At 37.1% G+C, this 22,147-nt stretch overlaps 1 protein-coding gene across 1 annotated transcript in view; it reads right to left on the bottom strand.

Annotated features, from left to right (window-relative positions):
• Window positions 1-22,147, bottom strand: part of CTNNA3 (catenin alpha 3) — a 1,729,751-nt gene that overhangs the window by 775,053 nt on the left and 932,551 nt on the right.

Genomic DNA, 22,147 nt, shown 5'->3' with positions numbered 1-22,147 from the left:
CAAAACTGCTATGATATTGCATATGATTCATGAGTACTTCACTTACGAGTAAGTCAAATGTTGATTAAAGTTCACATCATTTTCTTCTTTAAGCTTCTGTAATATTTCTGATATAGTGCTGGGCTGCATTCAGTATGGCAGTAGGCAGAGCATTATCTCCAAGAAACCCTGATCTTCACTCTTTACAAGTCGACTCTTTAACCACTAAGCATGCAATTAGCTTAAAAGCATTAGATGCCCAATTTGTCAACTTCTGTGGGAGTTTCTGAAGTCATTTTCATGGTGTATTGTGTAAGTTATGCAGAGCCATATTGGAGTTTTGCTAACACTAAATAAAATATGCAGTGCAAATTCATACAATTTGCAAAAGTTGACCACAATTTTAGCTGACAATATTCCAAGAACAAATTGTTTCAAGTAAAAACTGGACGCTGTTTTTGGCTCTTTGAGATAATTTGTGCAGCACCTTTAAGCAGAACAGTTCTCTCTGTTATATCCTTAACCTAAATCTTTAGGCTATTAATCACACTGAGAGTCACCTTGGTTGGTATTTTCTACATATTACTTTTGTGGGAGACAACCGAATTAAATCTAATCATACTTTTTCAGTGATATCTTATATAAAAGAGATTGAAAAAAATCATTATGTGATTCACCTCTAGGAATATTGCTACCATTTAAAATAATAAACTGAAAGAGCTCTTCAGAGGAGAACTTGAAAATCAGGAAGGCAAGTTTTAAGCAGCTGATACCTGAGGGAGTTTATAGTATGGACCCTATGAAGAGGGACATTGAAATAAAGCATAGACCATTAGGCAGCATGCCATACACTACTCCCAATGGCTAAACTCACACATAAATCCATACCTTCAAGTGGAAAGACTCCTTTAAAAGAAATCCAAGACCATCTATTCTCTATCCTAATCTATGTTTTTAGTCCTATCTTCTGCCACATCTTCTCAAGTACTATCCTTTACAGTAACAATATTTCTATACATTTCTATCTCTTCTCCCAAGTTCTTACATATAATGTACCTCTGACTACAGCAAGTGTCTCCCAAAATAACTCCCTATTAAAATCCTACCTGTTTCTCAATGGTTTCCACGCAGAGTTACCCCCAACAACTCTGCTCAAAAGTAAACCCTCACCTCTCCTTTTCCAATAGCATTTTGAAAATTTCCTAAAATGCTCACTGAGTTTCTGTACATGTTCATCGCCTTTACGATATTGTTAAAATCTTGATGTTGGCAAGTATATCTTAATCTTTTTTTATTCCTGAAAGTAACGTGTATAGAACTTATTAAATAGTGTTGACTAGTTTATAAGTGAACAACTTGATTCAAAACACAACATAGTTTTATTAAGAACCTACTAGATTCTGGAAGAGATTTTAGCATCTGCTCAAGGCACAGCTAAATCCTCTACTAGCTGAGGCTGTTGGTACCCACCTAAACTTCAGTTAGACCTAGTTTTTCTCAGCAGTAGCATTAATGATATTTATGATTGGAAAGTCACCATCATCTGAGCCCATTCTGTACACTGCAAGATGTGTGGCATCCAGGGACCCCTGTCTACTAAATTCCAATAACAATGCCCAGGCACTATGAGAGACAAAAATTGACCCCACGCATCTCCAGATACCTCCTAAGGGGAAACACAGTAGAGGGCTATTAAGTCCTTTACCACATTTTCTTTTTGAGAGTGAGTGTGCAACATGTGCATGATGGAGACTGTGTCTAGTGAAGGAAGTGGGAAGAAGAGGAAGGGAGGAATAGGAGAGAGAAATAAAATTCTGAATGTCAGAGTAATAAAGCAATGGTAGCAATTACTCGGATTGCCACCGATACACAACGGGCTGTAAGACAGGTTCTCATTTTACCTAAAGAATCTATCCCTTATTCTCCAGTTTAAGGCAGTGGTAGCTCTTGGTTGTCTCTTTCCACTTCACAAAAGCAGAGACAGTCAAAAGGAGGCAGGAGTAGGACAGACAAAGAGACACTTCCCACCCCCAACGCACACAAAGCATCAGGAATAATATGAAAGACTTCTGTTGAGCTGGTCGTAAAAACTCAATAGTTTCTGTGATGTGATTCATCAGAACAACTAAAAGATGTCAACCTTCGCGGAGCTAACAGCAATGGCATAGAAAACTTTAATAAAGGATGACAGGGGGTGACAGCATGAAGAGATTAAATAAGGACTATAAAGATGATTTCCTAATTTCTACGCAGAGCTTCACCTTAGTTTAAAAGGTTTCATTGGGTCAAAGACATTTTGTTCTCCAGGTAATAAAAGAAAGTCACTCTCATTTCAAGAAGTATACAGTTTTCCCTTCTCTCTTGCCTGCCTCTCCGCCTCCCTCCCCCACCTTTCTTTTTTTTTCACCCCCAGATTTTTACTGGGTCCTTGCTCTATTTATCCAGATGTATTTGGCTCAGTCAAGCCATTTTATGCCTTTTTATTACTTTTGCACGGCATAAAAATAAATAAAGCAAGGAGAAATAGCCCCATCCTGCTTAAAAGCCCTCGTTCCTTCTGTTTTCAAAGCCTTAACAAATCATCAAGCAATGAGCTAGGACCGAAGGTGAATTCTGTGTGCTGAGGTAAGGGACAAAAAGGGCAGGATATTAAAACATAACCACAGATAACAGTCAGAGCCTGCCTGCATTTGCTCAGAAGAGAAGATGCTCCTCAAAGGAAGCCTTAACAGAAGCCATCATTAGGTCAGCATAGCCCTGCTAATGGAAAAGGTACCACTTACAGTAAAGGGCGGGGGCAAAAAAACTCAGAAAACACGGTACAGATCAGCACTGTATAGGGAAAGCAATCACATTCTTCATCAGTAAATAAACTGCCAGGAAAAGCTATATTGAAAAGAACAGATCTGAGTATAGACTTCATTCAATGAAATCTCATTAAAATTATTATTGAATATTATAAAAACTGTCCCAATGTGATCCAGACTTATAATCTTAACTATGAGTCTTTCCATGAATTCTGCCTCACCATTGCTCCCATATAACTATCACAGTTAACGGCACTCTCTCATGTGATTCCCTAAAGCTGCCCACACGTTTGGAAAAAGTCACTTTATAAATAAACTCTTCTTGAGTTATCTGAATTTGAGTGTTCCATCTGTTTCCTGTTGGGACCCTGCTGGAGAACTTTCTAATACTGGGCTGTCCAATATGATAGCTACCAGTCATATGTGGCTATTCAAATTTAAATGTAAATTAATTAAAATTAAATAGCATTAAAAATTCAATTCCTCAGTTTCTTAATTTAAAGTGAGCAATCGCCACATGTGTCTAGTGGCTACTGTACTGTACAGCACATATACAGAATACTTATCTCAGAAAGATGTATTAAACAGCACTGTTCTAAAACATATCTTTGTTTATTCAAATGTATAATGAGTTCCTACTTTTATATGTCACCTTTTATTTGAGAATAAAATAATGAGCAAGAAACAAACAAAATCCCAACCCTCAAGATGTTTAGTAAAGAAAATTGAGATCTAATTCTGTCCCTTTTTTGTTCTAAAAATCTTCACTCTATTCCCACTGCTAATGGAATGAAGAACAAACTCTTGATCATAGTGTTCAAGGCCCCACAGGATCTACTCCCATATTTACTTATCAAACATTAATGAGATACCTTAATGGATCTTTTATTTTCTAGGCTATACAATCACAACTTGGGAACTCACAACAGGTGAGTGACAGACAGATCTTTATTTCAAACACATCAGTCTGGCTGGAGTCTGCACAATGTATTTGAGGAGATTAAGAACAGACACATGCCAAAAAGTTAGACAGTTCCAGCAACAGCCCACAGGAGAGATGAAAAGTGTGAAAATTCATGCAATGGCCGTCATGAAACCAAGCAGGACCTTGTGGGGCTCCTGGGCATGGAAGCCTTTCTGTGTCTCCTGTTTCTTGTTTGTTGGGAATAGATTCCAGCCTCCATGAGCTTCCCTGATTTCCCAAGGGCAGATTCAAACAGTTGCTAATCAGGGAAGGGATGGATGGGGAGACAAGGGAGGAGCAGTCAAGAAACAATAGTGCAGCCTTGGGGCAGGATCCTGGTTCCCTCTCAAGGGATACACATAACAATATCTTTCAGCTCTTCTGCAGAACTAAAACCCCTACTAAAGGGAAGATGTTCCATAGAGAAGGTCACAGTTTGATAACCTAGAGAAACTCATCAGGAGGCCACCTGAGGCCAGATTAAAGGAACCAGAGAAGCTCATTAGGAGACCATGTGAGGCCAGATTAAAGGAGTGGGGGCCCTGCACACACCCTGATCCTTATCAGCAACTCTGCCCTTGAACCATTGCTATAAACCTCCTCACCAAATCCCTCCGGGTTGGGACACACGGTTTTGAGAGGCACGAGCCCACTGTGGCCCCCTTTGCCTGGCAAAGCAATAAAGCTATTCTTTTCTACTCCACCCAAAACTCTGTCTCTAAGATTCGATTCAGCACTGGTGCACAGAGGCTGAGTTTTCAGCATCAGTCAGGATGAAGATAATAGACTTAAGGACTCTGAATGAGTAATCTGGGTAGGATGACACTGGCAGATGCTGGCAAGTGAAGAAGAGAGAACAATCTCTCTCACTAGACTTTACAGTCCTTGAGGGAGAGAAACTTTGCACATGTAATTTATCCCTCATAGCATCCAGCACAGTGCTTTGCACATGGTAGGAGCTCAGAAGTTATTTGTTGAATAAATAGAGGAAAGAAAGGTTGGATAATCTTTGGCAAATCTTTGGCAAATCTCATAACATTTCTAGACATTATTTTTCACACCCATAAAATGAAGATTTGCCCCAAATTGTTCCCATATTTCTAACTCATATTCTGTAAAAGGGCCATGTTCTCTTTTAAAAATTATAGAATAATCTGTTAGTTTTATTGTACAATATCTTGCATAAACAGCTGTTAAAAATGTGTTGGAAACATGCATGCATAATATAAATCTGCACTGGTACAAATAAAAGAAGACTTTTGAACTAGGAAGGCCACGATGCTGACCTTACAAAAACTAGGAAGTCTCAAATACTAAGGCATGAGGTTTAAAGCAAATGAAAATTTATCTAATTCACAGTCAAAAGAAAATGTTATCAGTGCAGAGAGGAGCTCTGTATGGAGTTTAAAAAGCAAGAAAAAAAATGTTTTTGTTGTTATTTTGTTATGTTTTCTTTTTGTTTTTGTTTTTTAAATGTGTGCCATTTTATTCAACCTTTTAAAATGACACATTTCCCTTTAAATAGGAAATCTTTATTTCACGGCAAATATGAATGATGATGCCCTTAAATTAGTTCCTCTCTACAGAAATAGCTTTAAAAATATTTTATGTTTAACACATAGCAGAGGCACAGATTCTAGTCCACATTTTTCGGGCATGAAAGACATACAAATAGACGAACATAAATGAAAAATGAATTAGCTTCTAGACCGCCACTGTACTGAGTGGCATGTCAGGAAAACTTCTTAACATGGTATCCTAAAAAATCTTTCTGAAGCAAGGTTTGTGCTATGAAAATGAAATTAAAACAAACAAAAAATTAACTCTGAGATTTGAAATAAGGTTTTTAAAAATAACTTTATAAGAACAGAATGACTTAGCTATCAAGGGAAATAGGTTGAAGATTTCAAGTGTCTTGACCTTTCATATCGTTTGGGAAAGTACAATGCCACCCCAAGTAGCTGCCTGCTGGGGTGGAACTGGAAGTGAGTGGGAACCAACTTTGTCAAATATCTGCCACAGCTAAGTATTTTACATGTATCTTCTCAAATGCCATTCGCCATAACTCTTCACACATTTGCGCATGAAGACACTGAAGCTCAGTAAGTTTAAATACTTACCCCAGGAGGAAACACAGTAAGTGGTAGGATCAAACTGAACTGAGTCTAATCTCATACTTTATCTACCATACTTGAATGAGCAGTAACTTAAACCCAAATTAATGTTTTATATAAATTTATATCTTAAAAATAATGAGCAGAGTAGCATACAAGTTTGTGGAGTCAGTTAGAATTGTTTGAATCTGTGGCTTGATGGCTCTGTGTCCTTGGACAATTAATCTCTCAAAGTTTTAGTTTCCTTACCAATAAAATGAAGATAATATAGCAATTATATCATAGGGTTACTCTAAGGAATAAAGAGATGAAGGATGTACAAGTTATAGCAAATAGTAAGGGCTCAAGACATGTCAGCAGTTATTACTGTACTTATCAAGAATGGCACCATTGTTACTAACACTTGCATTTCCTCAACTACACCAGCCAGCTGATTTCCCTATGCTTTTCAAAACACTAAACCTTTATCTTGGAATGCCCTCATCAGTTCTCTTTCAACAGGAAATTTCTTAATTCATAACTCAAACTCAGTCCAAGCGCCTAAGTCATCTTTTCTGACTCTCCTCAATCTAAACTGAACGATAAAAAAAAATAAGACATAAAAATAAAAACCCCTCTCATCTGTTTTTCCACTAATTTCTCCACATATTTTAATTATAGTACCTGTGAAACTTCTTGTCATCTTTTATTTACACTCTGACTCATCTTTTAAATTGCCAAGTCTGTAATCTTAGTATCTACTCAGTGTTTGGCACTCAGTTAATGGCTGTGGATGAAATACATAGATGGAAAAATGGTTAACCACATTTTTATTATAGTAAATAATAATCAAATAGTTTTATTAATAAAAATTATTATCTTTTTAAAAAGGTAATTAACAATCATCCTGTTAGCTGTCAAATATTTTATTCAATCAGTGTTTTTGTTCAAAGACTATTACCATTACTCTTTACAAGAAGGTACAACGTAAACTCGGTGTGAGGATGAAACTAATATGTGGATCAGAAAATGGGAGTTTTGAAATAAGCAACCTGTGTGACCTTAACTAAGTTGAATCCCCTCTCTTGTCCTTATTCTTTGCATCTGTAAAAGAAGGCCATGAGACTAAATGATCTCCAGAGTCCCTCCCAGCTCTTAAAACATGAGGTGTTAGAGTTCTCTGTTGATATATAGTCTAGTAAGTGTCTAGTCAAGCACTGAGAACATGACACTGCAGCCTGGTGCATGTGTTCTCAGACCAGAGATGCCTATGCCAGATCCCATGATTTCAGCAGATATACCCCAAGCATGACAGAAACATTTGTGGGTTTGCACTGCAATAACATTCAAATTGTTTTACTGGTGATGTTCCTCACCTCCTTTGAATCTCAGAGATGGATATAAACCATGGCCTTCTCCTTTAACGATGTTGCCATGGAAAATCAGTCATACATATGTGCAAGCGCAGACGCAAAGATCCACTCCAGTGACCAACAGGTAACTTTGAAAGTGACTGGAAGTGAAAGTGACTGAAAGAGTCAGGAGAAACCTGATACTTAATCACTGGCCCTTTCACTCACTGTTCTCACTTCAAGCTGTTTTGTGATAACTTGTCTCAATCCCTGCCTCCCATTTTTCCTCTCTTGCTGCTAGAGTTTACTGTCCTCCACTCAAGCCCAGCAAACTCTGGAACTGACACTGTTCTTAATAAAAAGAAATCGAAAAGATAGAGATTATTAATTTCAGTGATTCAGCATTAACCTAAATTTGCTGTGACCCCTGCTCTAATGGGTTTCAGATCTTGCCAGCTCCTAGGTCAGTGACTATTCCTATAAATCACACTATGGTTACTATTAAATAAAAGGAGAATGTTCAAAATTGAAGGTTCTACTTAGGTTCAGAGTAGAATCCAAGGATATTGTGTACATTAAAGGTACCTAAATGCATGTCTCAGGTTCATGCAGTGAAAATACAAAATACAGATAATCAAGGTATTTAACCATATTTCCATCTTTTATGTTAAAATTTTTGTCATTTCTTTTATAAAGTGATGGCTTGGTTATTTAATGGTAACATGACATTTTTATTTGACATAGCAGAATAACAGAAAACCTTCTGTCAGTCTCACAGGTTGTGTGTGTATGTGCATGTGTTTTGTTTCTAACTGTTTAAATAAATATAAAGCTTTGGGAATTAATGGTTTAAAACAGTGAAATAAGAAATCTGCCTAATCTCACAATCAAAATTGACTAAATCAGTTAGTTGTGCTGCTGACATATAAACAGATTGAAATAATTTCTCTGCTTTTGAAACTGGACCTATTTTCTCAGCTTGTTCAGGACTTATTATATCAATTGCACTGCATTTAAAATAGCATTTGTGTTAAACTGCTTTTAAAAGTTGGTATAATAGTGGAATCAGATAGATATTCTTCAAACCTTAGTTCCAAGACTTATTAACAAGATGACCAAATACCAGCTATGTAAGCTAAGCTTCAGTCTCCTCATCTATAGAATAAGGATGACAATACTTGCTTTAGGGGTTGTTGTGAAAATTAAATGAGATAATGTACATAAAACATGTAGGGCCGTAACTGTCTTATAACTGACATTTAATAAATTGTATTTATTATTAGCAATAAAAATAATTGTCTGTTAGACCACTGAGGGTAAAGAGCAGAAACTATTTTATTCACTGCTGTATTTCCAGTGCTTGGCCATAATAGATGCTCAGTGTTTATTGATGTGAATGAATAAAAAAATGATTGAACTGATGAATGAATTAACATATGAAACATGATAGAGATCTATCTGAAAAAGATTTGCCTATTTTCATCTAAAAGATTGTAGATCTTGTTACACAGGACATGGACCCCTTGAAAATAGTATAATCTTCAGGACAGTCAATGTAGACAAAATATAGATACCTAGGCCAAAGTTCACAAATCCTCTAATTTCAGTTAATGGTTAAATTGTGTATTGTGTCTTCACTCACATTTCAATTTCCAAAATCCCTTTATTGAGTCATTGTCAGAGGTTGCTAGCATATTTCAGAAGGAGATATGGCTCATTCTAGAAATCCTTTTGATTTTGTGATGCCTGACCCAACACCAGCTTCATGACAGTGCCTATCCATGAAGAAAACAACTGTGATGTTAAATAAGAGTGGCTGTAAGAAAGTGGAAGAATGCAATATTTTGTGTTGTCAATTATACCTTGAGTTCTTATGGCAAAAGCTTTTTTTTATGACATTCAAAACCACTACCAGAGTCTAATATGCAATGATATGGCATTATACACACAGACCAAATAAATTATTTTCCATCTTTTAAACAGAACCACTGTTCTCTAGTAATTTTTCTGTCTCTACAATGCTTTGGGAGGTAGAGTATTAGAGCAATACTGATCTCATTAAAATTTTATCGTCTGTCATTCCTACAGTTTCTTAAGTCTAATTCCCACTCCTTTTGTTTCCTAAGCCAGGTTTTCATAGTTTAATTATACTCAATATGTCAAACTTCAGCCAACAGTAATCTTTACAGAGTTTGAGTTACAGTCTAATTTTTTCTATTGCCCATACATACGAAATCTAGACCACATAGATTTCCACCATTTTGATTACTGTTTTCACTTTCACCATCAATTGTAATCTGTGTCTTTCAGACATTTTTATTTTTAACACTATAAAATAAGAGTACAATGGATTTATTTTTTATTGATTAAAGTAAATACTTTCTATCATTGCTGTCTTCAATTAGCACTTCCAAGGCTTGTAATTCAAAGAGTTTCAGATTCTGCAGCATGGAGGAAAGTTAAAGAAAGGTTCCACTTTGAAGAAACTTAGCCTATAAAATTCTTTTTCTTTAAAATTAATTTTAGCAGGTAATAATTTTCTTCACAATTAAAATTTCCTTATAAATAGGGATATTCTTTTATATCAAGTCTGCTTAGCCTATTGAAAAGATATTATTTTTTATGAAATTTGATTTGTGCTTATATCTTTAACAGACAAAAGTCTCATAAACAAGATCTAATTTATGTGCAGTCAGAATAACTACTGATCCATGTGGTGTAATTTGAAAGGCACCAATGGCTCCTGCTTGAAAATATTCTGTCCCTCCCATGCACCCACTCCCAGACCCTACCCGGTATATGAAATTTTCCATTCCTCTCTATTACATTTAAAATATACATACGGCATTTCACACTGAGGTACCAGACCAAGATAATGATTTTCAAAAGAAATAATTAACCTCACATATATAATGAAGGTATAAAGGTCAAAATGTGTGGAGACTGAGGAAGATTTTTAGGAGAGGATTCATACGGACAAAGCTAATCTGAGATTCCCATCCTCCCCCTACATCCTCATTCGCACAAGTCTAAAAGGGACCATTTAGAAAGTGTAATATGAGTCCCTGGCAGCTGAGATTCAGTGGGCAAATGTAAACTCTCTCCTGAGAAATCTACCTGCTAAGAGGTGGTTGGCTAGTTGCTGATGAATAGACAGAAGAGGTGACTGAATTCTAATGTGTGAACATTTTCTGTGGTCCAGAGGTGAACCTCTTGCCAAAGAAAGCTGGTCTGGGGTCAACTTGGTTTTTGTTCAAGATCATTTCCTCCATCAGTAAATAAAGCTAAGTTATATCGATGACTGGATTTAAGAATAAGCAGGCAGCTGCAGGAGAAGTATCACTCACATCAAGTAAATTGCAGGTGAAATGGGGACCTTCAAGGAACTCGTGAAATCACTGGTGCCAGATTTTTTTCCATTTGCCCCTCCAGATCCACTCACTACCATTTTTCATCACACTCTAAGCCCAGATTTTATAAAGATGTTCCCTTGTTCCCTGCCTTCAGGTGGGTTTGGTCAGTAGGAGGCACAGGAAGATGAGAGGAGAGTAAGGTTGGGGTATTTATTTTCTGGTTGCTATTCTGAGGGGTTGCTATAAGCTGACTGTGTTTGTCTCCTGAAGACACAGCTCCTGTCAGGCAGCCTTCTTCATACACAAACTGGGGAAGACTCATTCACAGCCCTATCTCGAATGAATTTTTCTCTCTGTTTCTCTGCCTTCTCACTCCTCCATGGCAGAAGGTAAATTCTCAGGGAAGTGCTGAACAGCCTTAGTTTAGAGAAAAAGGAACAGGAAGCCCTTTTATGACCAAGCCCAGTCCCCTGTCTAGCTTTGTTAGCTCTAGTTCTCCTGGAAGGGAGGAGGGGCAAGTGACGGGCCACAGCAAAAGCACAGAAGTAGGTAGGCGCTAGTGGCAAAAGATATTCTCATTCTCAATCTAATCAGCAACACTTAAAATGAAATGAAAGATCATTTGGCCAATGGCATGTGTAATAGATACTTGTGCTACCACGTCTCCTCAAATATGCAGATTTAGTGAGTGATTCTTCTGCAGACGATCAAGGCACAGAGATTTCAAGGTCCTTCAGTAAGCTTTAATTAATGCTATCAAACAGAGCCTAGAAAACGCCCGCATATCTGAGAGGCAAAACTAGATACTGTACATTCAAAAGGGAAGCTATAAAATAACCATTTGAAATGTGCTTATGAATCCGAAGCGGTTACTGCCGCTATTTTACCATCTCTTCAGGAGATTTATACATCACTCTTCATCTTAAGTTTGCAAGGCAAAACTAGATAACACCTCGGCTTCATTATTATTTAGCCCTGAACAAAACTCAGTAAATTTAACTTAATAAATGATATCATCTATTTTGGTTCAGGGGGAGTTCAGAGTCTTAAATGTTAGGTTTTTATTTATTTAATGACCACTGCTCTCTTTCCCAAGGGTCAACTTTCCTCCCCACTGAGACTGTGCAAACTGGCCTACCCAGTAGTAGAGATGGACATCTGGGGAGTCATAAACCAAGCCTCTCTGAGCTGGGGTGATTTGGACGCAATGTTATATATCAGTTCCAGACGTCAGGGAAGACTGATAGAGCAGCGCAAATCTCCCGATGAAGCACAGCTGAGTTGCAGGAGATTGCTGTGATGATAATCGCCAGAACAAACCATAAATTCTGGACACAGAATTAGGAATGGTCTGTAAACAGCAAATAATGGGTGTCTAAATTGAAAATGAAGCTATCTGTTGCCTGTAATATTTCTTGCAGTGTGGCTTAGGGAGCCAGTAACGTTCGAGACAGGCATGATGTTTCTCAATGTCTCCCATTAGAAAGCCAAGCATATTAACTCCTCCTTCCATCAACCTCCGGAAACGGAACTAAATGAACTAGCTAGAAATCATGGGGCATAAAATACAGATTTAACACTGTGCAGCAAGAACATTACAGGTTAACAAAAAATACAGAGAAGCACAAGTATTGCATTTAAAGAACCACCATAGCAAGCACTAAAGGAAAGAGCTTAAATAATTTACCTGGGTCACTCTCTCACACACACTTCTACATAAAAAAATGAATAAAACTTGACTTTCCTGCACCTGATTGTATGGAGATGTCAGTCAATTTAGTGTGAATCTTGATTACACAACAATTTTAAAGATATGGAAGTATGTGGATCGAGGATAACTACGGATATATACTGTTGAAACTGGGCTATGACTTGAAGGATATTTTTGCCACTTTATTAAATAGGTAAGAATCATGTAATAAGCACATTTTTAGTTCACTGGGATAATTTATAAATAAGTATGTTACTTGTTACAAGTATGTGAAAAAAATTTCTTCCACCATTTTATAAATAAAACACCAGTTTTGCTCTATTTAAATGCTTTGTTCTTATGACAACAAACTAAAGCCAAGATTTATAGGTTAGTGGCATCTAAATTCATGAAAATTTACTATTACTCCTGCTAAAACAATATAAGCATACAATCCATTTAACCAAGATTTTAATTTTTTTATACTGAACTTATGGAAGAATAAAAATTCTTGTGGATTCTTTGTACTGTAATGAAATAGAAAGTTCTCTGTATTGATCTAAGCTGATAAAGTGCATGAAGCAGTTCACCATGAATGTGGGGTGGGGGTAGGCTGGTGCTATTCAAGATATTTGACAAGCACTTCAGCATGGACAGGGGGCACTTAGGGACCAGGAGCAGTAGGGTGGGAGCTATTGCTTATTGGTATGAAAGTATCTACGTATTTAAGTCATCAGTGCTCTGTAGGGGCAAGATGCTGAATGTTAGCTTGGCAGCATTTGCTGCTGGAGAGGTGAAGGAGAAAAATTTAAATTGATACACAGCAATCACAAGGCATACCGGGGACTCTTTATAAGCATTGTGCCTCAATTAGAAGGTGTCTCTACCCAAAAGAATGTTCCCTACCCCCACCTCCATCACTCTATAGGCCAGAAATAGTCAAGTTAAAGAGAAAGAGAGCTAAGAGACAAAAATACTACTTCTGAATTAACAAGTAAAGCCACGACCAATATTTTGCAGAGTACATGGAAGAGAACCAAACGCTAAATAATACAAATAATGTAACAATGATAATGTCAAATATTAATAGTTTACTTGTAAGGTACCAACCACTGGATCTACAGACATTATTTTATTGAATCCTCTCAATGACCCTACTAAGTAATTACGGTCTGCTTTTGCCATAAGCAAACCGAGGCTGAGAGGAGCAAACTGTTCCTCGTGAACACAGAGCTACAAGGTGATAGACTCAGACTTAGGACACAGGTGTGTCTGATTCCTGAGGTTTTAATTGCTGTTACTTTTCTCCCATATTGCTAAACACTTGTTTCTAGAAATATACCTTACGTTATTAGATTAGCAAATATTAACTGAAAAGAACCCATGTACAAAAGAGCAATACCCCAGCAAAGAATATGTTTGACAAGAGCAGTATGAGGCACAAAAGAGGACCATCGGGCAATGGAAGAAGGACACAATTTCATACAGAACATAAGTTAATTCCTTTGCATCCTTGGAGCGGAGGGATATGAGTTGAATATCAAAGAACCACTGGAAAACTTACACATTTTGTGATATACCATAGTTATTGTACAATTAAATATATGTTATTCTCACCTTAAGTTATAAGATTGGTCAGCCTAACCAAATAATTTTATCGTCTTAATAAAATTTGAACCAAAGAACGTCTTCATGTCCAAAACTCCTGACCTATCCACCCAAACTTGGATCTCTTCATCACCAGCCATGAAGGGCCACGCACTGGAAATGCAGATACCACCCCAGCTCCTCCTACTCCTGCCAATACTCATCAGGGCCTTTTATTAATACTGCTGGAATCCACTCATTCTTAACCACCACCACTACCATACTCCTTTATTGCTTGTACTACTGTTACCATTCTCTAACTGGTCTACCTGTAACTTTCACCCTCCCAGCCTCTGAGCCAATGCATTCTCCAATCCGCAGTCAGTGTGATTTTGAAATAAAGAAATAATTAGAAATTCCCTTCGTGTCGCATCCCCCACTTTAAAGCCCATCACTGGTTTCCCTTTAAAAGTTTTCTAACAGGGACCCAAATCCTTACATCCTAAAGGTCCTAAAGTCTTATATCCTAAGGCCGTGATTTGGCTTCTGCCTAACCATCTCTCCAGCTCTGTCTCAGGCCACCTCTTTACTATTTATGTGCCAACCGTTACAGCTTTCCAGATTCTTAAACATGTCATTCCCTCCCTCTCCACAGGGCTCTGTTCATGCTGTTTTCTCAACTCAGAATTCTCTTCCCACACTCACCTCCTGTATTCAGATCGTGGGTATTTCCCGCTCATCCTTGAGATCTCAGTTGCAATGCTGTTTCTACCAGAAAGCCTTCCCAGACTCACAACACTTAGAGATGCTTATTACAGCTTGTAATTATAAATATTTTTGGTCATTAATTAATGTACATCTCCCCCAATTAATAGACTGGAAATATTAGGAGGGCAAAGGACTGAGTCACTTTTTTTTTTTTTTTTTTTTTTTTTAATAATGAGAGCCTCTGGGAACTACATTTTTGTCTTTTTTTTTTTTTTTTTTTTTTTATGGCTGTGTTGGGTCTTCGTTTCTGTGCGAGGGCTGTCTCTAGTTGCGGCAAGCGGGGGCCACTCTTCATCACGGTGCGTGGGCCTCTCACCATCGCGGCCTCTCTTGTTGCGGAGCACAGGCTCCAGACGCGCAGGCTCAGCAATTGTGGCTCACGGGCCTAGTTGCTCCGCGGCATGTGGGATCCTCCCAGCCCAGGGCTCGAACCCGTGTCCCCTGCACCGGCAGGCAGACTCTCAACCACTGCGCCACCGGGGAAGCCCAGGACTAAGTCACTTTTGTTCACCACTCTCCTCAGCACTTAGTATATGCCTGACACTTATAATCTGCAATAATTATTATTGAATAAGCTAATGAATTAATTGCTCATATTTATAAGGATATTAGATATTTTTATAAGAATATTGGGGCTGAATGGCCCTTATTACAACTAATATTTTCTTACTTGAGTAAGCAGTACTCTGTGGAAAATACTATCTTACCAATGTTTATTCCTATGTGGGTGGACTACATTTTTCATTCATCTGCTAAATTACCTGGTACATTTTTAACTTGTACAACTGCCAAATATGTAAGATTTCACTGGGAAAATGGCACATCATATAAAAGAATAACAATAGTTCTAAAGGACTATTTTGTAAAATAATTTTAAAAGACTGATAACGTTACGCTAACAAATTATAAATTATGAGACATTTACCTCTTTAATTTATTTTACCAGTTGCCTATATAGCTTTGATATACCAAATGTTACTTAAAATATCTTATTTTCTAAAAAAATATAATTTTTTTATTTTACATTATACATATATTATGTATTACATATTTTAATATATATATATATATAAAACCTCCTTTAACATTTAGCTTGTAAAGTAATTATCTTTTCTGAAAATGTGTAATTTACATTTGTTCTGGTCTTGAGGTTAAAAAAGGTACTCGAAATCACCTATCATTTATAGGAACAAGTATTGTCATGATGTCTATTAATATTCTCCATATTTCGTTATTTTTAACTTGTGACCCAGTATCATTAATTCATATGAAGCAAAATTTTAAGTTTTAAGTGTTCCAGAGCACTGTTTCTCAAACTTCAGTGTCCATAAGAATCACCTGTGGATCTTGTTAAAGTGTAGCTTCTGTTTCTTTAGGTCTACCTGCAGTCTGGAATTTTGCATTATTAACAATCTCTCAGGTGATACTGATACAGCAAGTCCATGAACCATACTTTGAGTAGCAAGGATATAGAATAAATCAAATACTCATAACTAAATCCCACACTGCTGAGATATCTGACATTCTCTGTTCTTTTTCTTTTTGCTTTGAATTCTGGCACACAAACATATACAATCCCTTAATGTTATCAATGTCAAAAATCAAAAGTCAATTACCACTTGGCAACCTATACCACCTATCTGTTTTTGAAATATCAAAATCTAACCTGGAATAGTAGCTATAGTATTAGGCAAAATCATGGAAGATATTATGAGGAGTAATTATAGCAGTCTAAAACAAACTTCTAAAGATTGCCTGGCCACCCACATATGAGCAGGAGTTTGCATAAAAGCTGTCCTATTTAGGAAATTATCTTTTCTACAGGTTCACAAGAGTGTTGAAGGGTTTTCTAACTATTGTTTTTCATTGATCAACAGAATATGGAAAACAAAAGAATCTTACTAAATATGTACAGAAATTGCTTCATTTGTAAATGGAAAATTGAGTCAAACAAAAGTCCAGGACCAGATGGCTTCACTGAGGAATTCTACTAAACATACAGAGGAGAATTTATACCAATCCTTCTCAAACTATTCCAAAATACTGAAGAGGAGGAAACTCTCCTAAATTCATTCTATGAAGCCACCATCACCCTGACACCAAACTCGGACAAAGACATTATTAAAAAAAAAAAAAAAGAAAGAAAATTGCAGGCCAATATCTTTGATGAATACAGATGCAAAATTCCTCAACAAAATATTAGCAAACCCAACCCAACAACACACACAAAGCATCATACACCATGATCAGGTTGTATTCATTCTAGGGTTGCAAGGATGGTTCAACATACACAAATCAGTAAATGTGATACACTACATTAACAAAAGGAAAGACAAAAACCATGTGATCATCTCAATAGATGCAGAAAAGGCATCAGACAAAATTCAAAATTCATTCATGATAAAAACACTCCCAATGCAATAGAAATAAAAGCAAATATAAACAAACAAATGTGACCTAATAAAACTTAAAAGCTTTTGCACAGCAAAGGAAATCATAAACAAAATGAAAAGACAACCTATGAACTGGGAAAAATATTTGTAAACAATGTGAGCGACAAAGGCTTAATTTCCAAAATATATAAACAGTGCATACCACTCAATAACAAGAAAAAAAAACAACCTAATCAAAAAATGGGCAGGGCTTCCCTGGTGGCGCAGTGGTTGAGAATCTGCCTGCTAATGCAGGGGACACGGGTTCGAGCCCTGGTCTGGGAAGATCCCACATGCCGCGGAGCAACTGGGCCCGTGAGCCACAACTACTGAGCCTGCGCGTCTGGAGCCTGTGCTCCGCAACAAGAGAGGCCACGATAGTGAGGGGCCCGCGCACCGCGATGAAGAGTGGCCCCCGCTTGCCGCAGCTACAGGAAGCCCTCGCACAGAAACGAAGACCCAACACAGCCAAATAAATTAATTAATTAATTAATTAATTTAAAAAAAAAAAAAGTTTAAAAAAAAAAAAAAAAAAATGGGCAGAACACCTAAATAGACATTCTCCAAAGAAGACATACAGATGGCCAACGGGCACATAAAAAGGTGCTCAACATGCCAATTATTAGAGAAATGTAAATTAAAACTACAATGAGGTATCACCTCACACTGATCAGAATGGCCATCATTAAAAAGTCCATAACAATAAATGCTGGAGAGAGTGTGGAGAAAAGGGAACCCTCCTACACTATTGGTGGGAATGTAAATTGGTGTAGCCCCTATGGAAAACAGTATTGAGGTTCCTAAAAAACTAAAAATAGAGTTACCATCTGACCCAGCAATCACACTCCTAGGTGTATATCCAAAGAAAACCATAATTCAAAAGATATATGCACCCCAGTGTTCACAGCAGCACTATTTACAATAACCAGGACATGGAAGCAACATAAATGTCCATTGACAGATGAATGGATAAAAAGAGGTGGTATACATATATATATACAGTGAATACTACTACAAATGAAATAATGTCATTTGCAGCAACAAGTATGGACCTAGAGATTATCATACTAAATGAAGTAAGTCAGACAGAAGAAGATAAATATCATATGATATCACTTATATGTGGAACCTAAAATATGATACAAACAAACTCATTTATAAAACAGAAACAGACTCACAGAGAGAGAAAACGAACTTATGGTTACCAAAGGGGAATGGTGCGGGGATAAATAGGAGTTTGGGATTAGAAGATACAAACTACTATATATAAAATAGATAAACAAGGTCCTACTGTATAGCACAGGGAACTATATTCAATATCTTGTAATAACCTATAATGAAAAAAGTATGAAAAAGTACACCAAAAGCTACCACAACATTCTAAATCAACTATACAGTAAGTCCCCTACATACAATCCTTCAAGTTGCAAACTTTCAAAGATGTGACACGTCCAATCACATAAGTTAGTTCACATGTCTGGCGTACATTGTCATATGCGTGCATCCTCTACAAGTGGTTGTGCTTTTGTGTACTTTACTGTACAGTACTGTATACAGTACAGTAGTACTGTGTCTTTATTTCAAGCCCAGGATGTCCAGAAGCCAAGTGTAAAAACAGTGGTGATGTAGTTGGTAATGCTAAGAAGTGCCAGCTGTTGTACTGTACTACTGTACTTTTCTACACACTCTACTGTAAGATTAAAAATGTTTTCTTTATCTTTTGTGTTTGTTTGTTTCTGTATTATTTGTGAAAAGTATTATAAACCTATTACAGTATAGTACTATAGAGCTGATTGTGTTAGTTGGGTACCTAGGCTAACTTTGTTGGACTTATGACCAAATTGGACTTACGAATGCCATCTAGGAATGGAACTCGTTTGTATGTAGAAGACCTACTCTACTTCAATTTTAAAAAAAAAAAAACACCTCTCACCAAAGTGGGTATAGAGGGAACATATCTAAACATAATAAAAGCCACTTACAACAAACTCACAACACAGTACTCAATGTTGAAAAGCTGACAGCCTTCCTGCTAAATGCGGGAACAAGACAAGGATGCCCACTATCACCGCTTCTATTCAACATCATGTTGTAAGTCCTAGCCACAGCAAGCAGACAAGAAAAAGAAATAAAAGGTATCCAAACTGGAAGGGAAGAGATAAAACTATTCACTATCTGCAGATGTCATGATACGCTATATAGAGAACCCTAAAGTCTCCACACAAAAACTATTAGAACTAATAAATGAATTCAGCAAGGTAGCAGGATACAAGATTAATATACAGGGCTTCCCTGGTGGCGCAGTGGTTGAGAGTCTGCCTGCCAATGCAGGGGACACGGGTTCGAGCCCTGGTCTGGGAAGATCCCACATGCCGCGGAGCAATTGGGCCCATGAGCCACAACTACTGAGCCTGTGCGTCTGGAGCCTGTGCTCCGCAACAGGAGAGGCCGCGATAGTGAGAGGCCCATGCACTGCGATGAAGAGTGGCCCCCGCTCGCCGCAACTAGAGAAAGCCCTCGCACAGTAATGAAGACCCAATGCAGCCAAAAATTAATTAATTAAAAAAAAAAGATTAATATACAGAAATCTGTTGCATTTCTTTATGCCAACAATGAAATATCAGAAAGGAAAGTAAAAAATAATCCTGTTTAAAATTGCATCCAAAAAAAAAAACCTGGAAATAAACTTAACCAAGGAGGTGAAAGACCTATATGCTGAAAATTATAAAACACTGATAAAGGAAATTGAAGACGGTGCAAAAGAAATGGAAAGATATCCCATGCTCTTGGATGGAAGAATTAATATTGGTAAATGGCCATACTATCCAAAACAATCTACAGATTTAATGCAATCCCTATCAAAATACCTATGACATTTTTCACAGAACTAGAACAAATTATCCTAAAGTTTTTATGGAACCACAAAAGACCCAGAACTGCCAAAGCAATTCTGAGGAAAGAGAACAAAGCTGGAGGTATAACCCTTCAGACTTCAGACAATACTACAAAGCTAAACTAATCAAAACAGTATGGTACTGGCACAAAAACAGACACATAGATCAATGAAACGGAATAGAGATCCCAGAAATAAACCCATACACCTATGGTCAATTAATCTATGACAAAGGAGGCAAGAATATACATTGGAGAAAAGACAATCTCTTCAGCAAGTGGTGCTGGGAAAACTGAACAGCTACATGTAAATCAATAAAATTAGACCACTCTCTCATACCATATACAAAAATAAACTCAACATGGTTTAAAGGCTTAAATATAAGACATGACACCATAAAACTCCTGGAAGAGAACACAGGCAAAATATTCTCTGACATAAATCATAGCAATATTTTCTTAGATCAGTCTCCCAAGGCAAAATAAATGAAAGCAAAAATAAACAAATGGGACAAAATCAAACTTAAAAGCTTCCATATATACAGTGGAATATTACTCAGCCATAAAAAAATGAAATATTGTCATTTGCAACAATATGGATGGATCTAGAGAATATCATACTAAGTGAAGTAAGTCAGACAGAGAAAGACAAATATATCACTTACATGTGGAATCCAAAAAATAATACAAATGAATCTATATACAAAATAGAAACAGATTCACAGACATAGAAAACAAACTTAAGGTTACCAACGGGGAAAGGGAGTGTGGGAGGGTAAATTAGGGGTATGGGATGAACAGACAAAAACTACTGTACATAAAATTGATAGGCAACAGGGATTTACTGTGTAGCAGAGGGAGCTATAGTCTATATCTTGTAATAACCTACAATGGAAAATAATCAGAAAAAAATCAGTTTTTCACTGAATCTCAACTTTGATTCCTACAGATATTTTTTTCACACTTGTTTTTGTTTCTTTGTTTTGCCTATATCATATAAAATTTCTCCCCCTAACGGATAATTTTTGTCCTAATTCTCCTATGTTTTGGGGGAAATTTTTCTCACAATGGAAAAAAACCTGGAAAAATATATATATATATATAAAACTGAATTACTTTTCTGTACAACTGAAGCTAACACAACATTGTAAATCAACTAGACTTCAATTTTAAAAAAGAACTGGAGGGACTTCCCTGGTGGTGCAGTGGTTAAGAATCCACCTACCAGTGCAGGGGACACTGGTTCGAGCTCTGGTCAGGGAAGATCGCACGTGCCACAGAGCAACTAAAGCCCATGCCACCACAACTACCGAGCCTGCACTCTAGAGCCCGCGTTCCACAACTACTGAAGCCTGCACGCCTAGAGCCCATGCTCCTCAACGAGAGAAGTCATCGCAATGAGAAGCCCGCGCACTGCAACAAGTAGCCTCCACTTGCCGCGGACCTAGAGAAAGCCTGCGCACATCAACATAGACCCAACGCAGCCAAAAATAAATAAATTTATTAAAAAAAAAAAAAAAGGAAACTGGAAAAAAATTACCTAACTGTCAAGTATCTATTACATACCAGAAGCTGTGCTATTCTCTGTATATGTATCTTATCTACTTCAGTAGCCACTCTGAGGTAGAATATGATTATTTACATTTAAAGAAGAGGAAATAAAGTCAAATACATTTAAAAAAATTATGACTGGTAGAGTCCATATTTTTACAGTATATACTACATATTTTAAATGTTTACCAGTATTTTTAACATTTTTATTATACACATCCTTTGAAACTGAGCTGTTATTTACATGCCTATTAAATAGGCTCATGATATCTGGCTCTGCTCTGCTGATGTGTCAGTACAATAATATTTTTGCAACTACATAAAGAGCACTACTATTTATGCCCTGTATTGGGATCACATTCCTGACCTTTCCCCCTTACTGGAGTTATAATCAAGCTTGGTTTCTCACATGAGACATTAAGTACATATACAGTAATACACAAGCAAATTTGGAATTTTGAGTCACAAAAGATCAAAGTGTCCCACTCACCTTCTGTTGAGGCAACTATTTAATTGCAGGCTAGTACATTTTAATACTAAGTATTTAAGATCAAATTACCTAGCCAGAGATAGATCCTGAAAAACCGGGTTAAGGCAAACTTAGGCCATGGCTTAGAAGGGTACAGAGATAACAGGGTAAAAGACCCAGAAATGTAGAGAACACCCCAAAAAAACTCCA

The sequence above is a fragment of the Balaenoptera musculus genome, chromosome 16 (assembly GCF_009873245.2).
Source record: "Balaenoptera musculus isolate JJ_BM4_2016_0621 chromosome 16, mBalMus1.pri.v3, whole genome shotgun sequence".
Lineage (NCBI taxonomy): Eukaryota > Metazoa > Chordata > Mammalia > Artiodactyla > Balaenopteridae > Balaenoptera > Balaenoptera musculus.
This window is presented reverse-complemented; position numbering and strand designations above follow the sequence as displayed.